Below are 7,918 nucleotides of genomic sequence, written 5' to 3'. Positions count from 1 at the left end.
GCCAAAGTTGGGCAACAAATCACAGGAGGACAAAACAGGAAATGAAGAGAAAAGACATACAAAACAAATCAATAACATTTAACAAAATGGCTGTAAAAACAAACCATTGATCATTACCTTAAAGATTAACAAATCAAATGCTCCAACCTAAAGACGTAGACTGGCTCAGTAAATTAAAAAAAAAAAAAGTATGTATTCTGTCTACAAGAGACCCACTTCAGATGTAGGGACACATACAGAATGAATATGAGGGGATGGAAAAGGGTATACCATACAAATCAAAAGAAAGCTGAAGTAGCAGTACTTATATCAGAAAAAAAATAGACCTTAAAGAGTGTTACATGAGACAAAGAAGGACACTGCATAATGATCATCAATCCAAAAACATGTAACATGTGTGCATCCAACATAGGAGCACCTTAATATATTAGGCAAATTCTAACAGCCATAAAAGGGGAAATCGACAGTAACACAATATTGGGGGGTGGGGGTGGGGGGGCTTTGACGCCCTACTTTCATCAGTGGACAGATCATCCAGAAAAATCAGTAAAGAAACATAGGTCTTAAATGACACATTAGACCAGATGCACTTAATTGATATTTATAGAGCATTCCATCAAATAGTAGCAAAATCCATGTACTTCTCATACTTCTCAAGTGCACACAGAACATTCTGCAGGATTGATCACGTGCTGGGCCACAAAGTGAGCCTTGGTAAATTAAAGAAAATTGAAATCATATCAAGAATCTTTTCCAACCACAATGTTATGAGATTAGAAATCAATTACAGGAAAAAAAAAAAAAGCTGTAAACACACACACACAGATGTGGAGCCTAAACAATATGCTACCAAGCAACCCATGGATCACTGACGATATCCAAGAGAAAATAAATATCTAGTGACAAATGAAAATAAAAGCACGATAATCTAAACCTGTGGGGTCAACAAGATTAGTTCTAAAAGGGAAATATATAGCAAAAAAAAATCTTAGGAAATAAGTAAATCCCCAAATAAACATCCTAACTACACCTAGAACAACTAGAGAAAGAACAAACAAAACCCAGAGTTAACAGAAAGAGCATAAAAATCAGAGTAGAAATCACTGAAATAGAGATGAAGAAAACAATAGCAAAGATCAATGAAACTAAAAGCTGGTTCATTGACAAGATTGTTAAACCTTAAGCCAGACTCATCAAGAAAAAAAGGGGGGGGGGTGCTCAATAAAATTCGAAATTAAAAAGGTGAAGTTTCAGGTGATACCACAGGAATTATTATTATTTAGTCACTTCAGTCCTGTCCGACTCTTTGTGACCCCACACACTGCAGCCCACCAGGCTCCTCTGTCTGTGGGACTCTCCAGGCAAGAATACTGGAGTGGGTTGTCATTTCCTTCTCAAATACAAAGGATCATAAGAGACTACTACAAGCAACAATATGCCAATAAAGTTGGGACAAAGTTCCCAAGCTGGGACAACTTGGGAAAAATTCTTAGAAAGACACAACCTCCCAAGACAGAACCAGGAAGAAATAGGAAATATGAACAGACCAATCACAAGCACTGAAATTTAAACTGATTTAAAAACTCCCAGCAAAGAAAAGTCCAGGACCAGACTGTTTCACAGGCAAATTGTATCAAACATTTATAAAAGGGTTAGCAGTGTGGAGAAAGGAATACTCCTAAACTTATTCTATGAGGCCGTCATCACCCTGATACCAAAATCAGACAAAAATACCAAAAAAAGACAATTACAAGCCAAGATCACTGAACATAGATGCAAAAATGCTCAACAAAATATTAGCAATTCAAATCCAGCAGTACATTGAAATAATCATATCCCATGATTGAATGGGATTTATCCCAGTGATGCATGCAGTTTTTAATATTCTCAAATCAATCTGTGTGATACAGCCAATCAACAAATTGAAGTCCAGAAACAACACGATCATCTTAATAGATGCATAAAAACATTTGAGAAAATGCAGCACCAATTTATGATAAAAACTCCAGAAAATAGGCACAGAAGGAATATGCCTCAACACAATAAAGGCAATATATGACAAACCTACAGCCAACATCATATTCAACAGTGAAAAGCTGAAAGCCTTTTATCTAAGGTCAGGGACAACAGAAGGATGTCTACTTTCACCATGTTATTGCAACTTTTTTTTGAAAGTCCTATCCTTGGTAATCAGAGAAGAAAGTAAAAGGTATTAAATTGGAAAAGAAGAAATAAAACTGTCACTGTTTGTAGGTGGCATGATTCTATACATGGAAAATCCTAAACATGCTACCAGAAAATGACTAGAGCTCATCAATGAGTTTGGTAGAGTTGTAGGATGCAGAATTAATACACAGAAATCTGTTACATTTCTATACATTAACCATGGGAGATCAGACATAGAAAATTAAAGAAACAATCCCATGTACCATCACATGAAAAAGAATAACCAGGAATAAACCTACCTTAGGAGACAAAAGACCTGTATTCTGAAAAATATAATACACTGATGAAAGAAATCAAAGATGACACAAACAGATGGAAAGCTATATCATGATCTTGGGTTGGAAGAATCAATATTGTCAAAATGACTATTATTCAAGGCAACCTACAGATACAGTGCAGTTCCTATCAAATAACCAATGGCATTTTTCATAGAACTAGAACAAAAAATCTTAAAATCTGTATGGAGAAAACAAAAGACCTCGAAATAGCCAAAGCAGTCTTGAGAAAGAAAAATGGAGTTGAAAGAATCAAGCTCCCTAACTTCAGACTGTACTACAAAGTTATGGTAATCAAGACAGTATAGTAGTAGCACAAAACAGAAATATAGATCAGTGGAACAGAATGAAAGTCCACAAATAAAACCACACATGCATGGTCAATTAATCTGTAACAAAGGCAAGAATATACCGTGGAGAAAAGACAGTCTCCTCAATAAGCAGTGCTGGGATAACCACACAGCTACATGTAAAAGAATGAAATTAGAACATTTTTAACACCATACACAAAACTAAAATGGGTTCAGTCCCTCAGTCGTGTCCTATAATTTGCGGTCCCATGGACTGCAGCTCACCAGGCTTCCCTGTCCATCACCAACTCCCAGAGCTAAGACAGGATACTATAACTCTCAGAGGGAAACGAAGTCAGAACACTCTTTGACATAAGTTGTAGCAGTATCTTTTTTGATCCATCTCCTATAGTAATGGGGAAAAAAAAAAGAGATGAACAAATGGGATCTAATTAAATTCAAAAGCTTTTTGCTCAGGTTAGGAAACATAAACAAAAAGAACGGCCACCCACAGAATGGGAGAAAATAATTGCAAATAATACAGTGGACAAAGGATTAATTTCCAAAATTTAGAAACAGCTCCTGCAGCTCTAAAAAGAGAATAAAAATAAGCAGAAGACCTAAACAGACATTTCTCCAAAGAAGACATACAGATGGCTTAGGGGAGCCAGCGTGAGGAACTCCACCTGTGGCAAAGGTCATGCGGAAGGAGGCTCTTGATACGCAAAGGTGGGATCAAGCCTCAGGAGTCCCCCCTGGAAATTCTCGAGCATCTACCCCCAAAACCAGAGTCTGCCTACTTTACTGCTTTGTGCTCTCACCTACACCTCTGACTTTATGGGGGGCTGTCCCCCACCATCATCTCTCTCTCTGAAAAGGAGTTAACTTACAGCTCCAGTTAATAAAGTTCCTGGGCGTGACAAGAGTGTTTTAGTTCACAAACTCCTCTGGGAGTTCTCTAGCCTGCCTGAAGAGGTTCTTCCAGCCACATGTGATTGTTCAGAGCCTCCCAACTGTGAGGGGCATGAGATGTTCTAAACTGTCTAAATACAGATTTCTTTGATCAGTTAAAAGATTGATTAGAAATTGTATTGGTGAAGGGTTTTCATTTGTTGGCCAATGTTTGCTGCTAAGTCTCCACATTCCCTGCCCTTATACACATTAATGAATATAACTAGCATATAGGAGAAATAAATATTGACCTTTGATATTAATCACATTAGACTTTAGGCTAAGCAAATTCTTTCTTTAATTAAAACCTACTGCACCCTCACCCTATAAGAATGTAACCATTCTGGTGCCTTCAGAAGGTGGCGTCTGTTTTAAGAATAATCACCCCTGGAGAAATAAGTGTTCTGGTTGACTGACCGCTATCACAAGGAGAGTGTCATGAATTGTTAACAGGCCCCCTGGCCAGAAGTTGATGTAACACCCCTAAGACCTTTGTATACAGTTGTATGAAGCACCTGATTTTGATAAAAGTCAGGACTGCTGACCCCACGTGACTTTTGTATTCCATCTCTGTGTATAAAAGTGGACCCTGGAAAATAAAGAAACGGATCAGTTCCTAGAATGACTGGTCTCCTCATGTCGTTCTTTCTCTCACTTTCTGGCTGAATTCCCATCTGGAGAGTGGAGGCTCGTCAAGCCTACTAATTATGCCTGGGCTTCTAAGATCTGACCAGGGAGGCCTTAGTGTCTCCTCTCCTTTGGGAGAACGAGAGGACGCCTGCAGCCTACGTAGGTGACACAAATTCCTTGTCTTGGAATTTTATTGCCTTTCCACGTAAACCAAGTTATTCAGCCTCTTTTCTCCACTGAATTTTCTCACTGAGCTATCCTTATTTAATCACTGTTTATATCTTTAATTCTATCATATCCTGATCACCGAAGCCGTGTCCCCTTTGAATTCCCTGGATCCACCGGGGCTGGACCCGGGCAGATGGCCAAGAGACATATGAAAAGATGCTCAACACTGCTAGCTATGAAGACAAATGCAGACCAGAACTACAATGAGATAGGACCTCACACATGTCAGAATGGCCAGCATCAAAAAATCTACAAACAATAAATGCTGCAGAGGGTATTCAGAAAGGGAAACTTCCTATGCTGTTGGTGAGAATGTAGATTGGTACAGGCACTATGGAGAACACTATGGAGGTTCCTTAAAAAGCTAAAAATAGAACTATCATATGATTCAGCAATCCCATTCCTGGGCCTATGTCTGGAGAAAACCACGGTTCAAAAGGATACATGCTCCCCAGTGTTTACTGCAGCTCTGTTTACAACAGTGAAGACATGGAAGCAACCTAAATGTCCATCAGCAGAGGAATGGATAAAGAAGATGTGGTACATATATATAATGATTTATTAGTTAAATAAATTAACTAAATAACTAAATAAATGGATAAAGAAGATGTGGTACATATATATAATGATTTATTAGTTAAATTAACTAAATAAATAAATTAGTTAAATAACCATTAAAAAAGAAAAAAAATAGTAACATGGATGACCTGGTGATTATCATACTAAGTAAAGTAAGACAGACAAATATATGATATTGCTTATATAAGGATCTAAAAAAGTGATACAAATGAATGTATTTACAAAACAGAAATCGACTCACAGACTTAGAAAACAAACTTACAGTTGCCAAAGGTGGGTCAGGGGATAAATTGGGAATTTGGGGGTGACATATATATACTACTTTATTTAAATAGTCAACAAGGACCTACTATATAGCACAGGGAACTCTTTTCAATATTCAGCAGTAACCAAAATGAGAAAAGAATTTGAAAATATAAATATATATATAACCGAATCCTTCTGTTATACACCTGACACACCACAATGTAAATCAACTATAGTCCAATGTAAAATAAACATTTTAAAAAGGCAGTTAGATTTGAGATTAGACTTTTCTAAAGAACCAGATACCACCCTTATCTGCAAGTAAAATATCATTTCTTTGTCCCCTGTCCCCCTGTGAAGGTGTCAGAAAAGTTCCATGAAAATGGAAAACAAGATGATTTACAGTGTTGAATTGAAAAAAAAGTGTCAGAGTAATCCACACTTTCTTTTCCATCTTTGAATCAGTTTCCATGAGCAACATTCACTGATAACTTACATATCCCAAGCATGATATCATATGCTAGGGATAAAGAGGTCAGTAAGACACGGAAGCTATATGCAAGGACTTTGCATATATACGTCTGTCATATCAAGTATCTATTTTGGAATAATTTTAAACTAACAAAACTTGAAAAAAATGTATAGAGATTGAGTGCATATTTTAAATTTGACAAATTAGCAAAACATCTCAGACAAATCTTTGGAGAGGTGAATGAGAACATTTACTTCATTAGTACATTATATTCTCTTTAAAATACTTACCATGATTTGTAAGCAAAACTTCTCACGGATCCACTACTTAGGGTGAAACAGTACAAGGGAGAGAAGAGAAAAAAACCCAAGGCTCATGAATTCTTTCATGGAAGAAAATTTGAAATTCTAGTGGGGAAACCAAAAGAGGGCAAGAATGATTAGTTGTTATCTTCAAATTGGAAACTCATATCCATCAATTTTTTAAAATCATTAATTACTGTAATCCAAAGTAGCAAAAACAATAGGTACTTAATATTCACTGAACAAATGAATACAAGGAGTCAAAGCAATAAAATCCGTCAATCAACCTGTTGAGGATAACAGGCATTTCTCCATTTAAGGATTCTTCAGCTTTAATCATTGAGTTGGACTTTCTGAAGAATAAAAAACGTTGAGATAATTGCTATATTAGGTATGAATGCTAAGCTAAGTCGCTTCAGTCGTGTCCGACTCTGTGTGACCCCATAGACAGAAGTCCACCAGATTCCCCTATCCCTGGTATTCTCCAGGCACGAACACTGGAGTGGGTTGCCATTTCCTTCTCGTAAGCATGAAAGTGAAAAGTGAAAGGGAAGTTGTTCAGTCGTGTCCGACTCTTTGTGACCCCATGAACTGCAGCCTACCAGGCTCCTCCATCCACGGGATTCTCCAGGCAAGAGTATTGGAGTGGGGTGCCATTGCCTTCTCCGAGGTATGAATGAAAGTTGGCTTTAAAACCCTGGATATTGTTGCTTGTTTCCCCTGGCTATTGGTATTGATTTATACAATGATAAAAACAGATATGCGAACTCATGAATGGTAGACAGATTCCCCACCCCACCACTCAGAATGTTGGAATTCTTGTCTCAGAAACCTGTGAATGTTATTTCTCATTTCAAAAGCACTTTGCTGATATGGGTTAGCTTAAGAATCTGAGATGGGAGAACCACAAGATAATATGCTTCAAGCTACCACATTTGCAGCAACTTGTTACAGTAGCAATAAAAATGTAGTTGATGAACATTTAAACATTGTGTACTTTATATTCCAGCATGGATAGCCAGTAGCTTTTGAAAATAAAGATACCTGATAACCTCTGATCCTCTACCCATATACCTGCATGGAAACAATTGAAAAGTATTGTCATTTTAACCAGGGGCATGAGCAATGAAACCATCAGCTACCTTCTTTAAAATTTATTCCCAGTAGCCCCACCTGTTAATGTAGCCTGCATGACCCCTCTGCAATGTGAGTTGTAACTCCATCAAGTCATTATTTGACACTTAACAGTGTGAATAGAGTAACTGTTATTTACAACCCTGTGAAAACATGAGGAAGAAAATGAGCATCAAGGATAAGAGATGCAGAAATATTTGACATAAGGTCATTTTGTTCTGTTTGCCAAGATATTTTCCATTATTTCTACCAACCAATCTATACTTGATTCTCATGCACCTATCTTCTTTGTGCAGTAAACCACAATGAAATAAAGTCTAGTCATTTGTTGAACACACCATGCCATTTCCTGCCTTATTGTCTTTGAATGTGCTTTCTTTCCTGTATGGGATGTTCTTTCTTATTATTCCTGCCAGACTGCATTCATTTCATTCAAAACCAAAATGAAGATTCAATGCTGTGCCTACTTTCTGGGAAGCAGCAGCATGCTCAGTTCTTCTTTCCTCATTTATGAGTGAGTCCAAGTTTCATAAATAGGATCAATAAAATGCCAGTATTCTAGTAATGTCCTTTTGGATATTAATG

The sequence above is a fragment of the Bos indicus genome, chromosome 18, assembly GCF_029378745.1.
Source record: "Bos indicus isolate NIAB-ARS_2022 breed Sahiwal x Tharparkar chromosome 18, NIAB-ARS_B.indTharparkar_mat_pri_1.0, whole genome shotgun sequence".
Classification (NCBI taxonomy): Eukaryota; Metazoa; Chordata; class Mammalia; order Artiodactyla; family Bovidae; genus Bos; species Bos indicus.
This window is presented reverse-complemented; position numbering follows the sequence as displayed.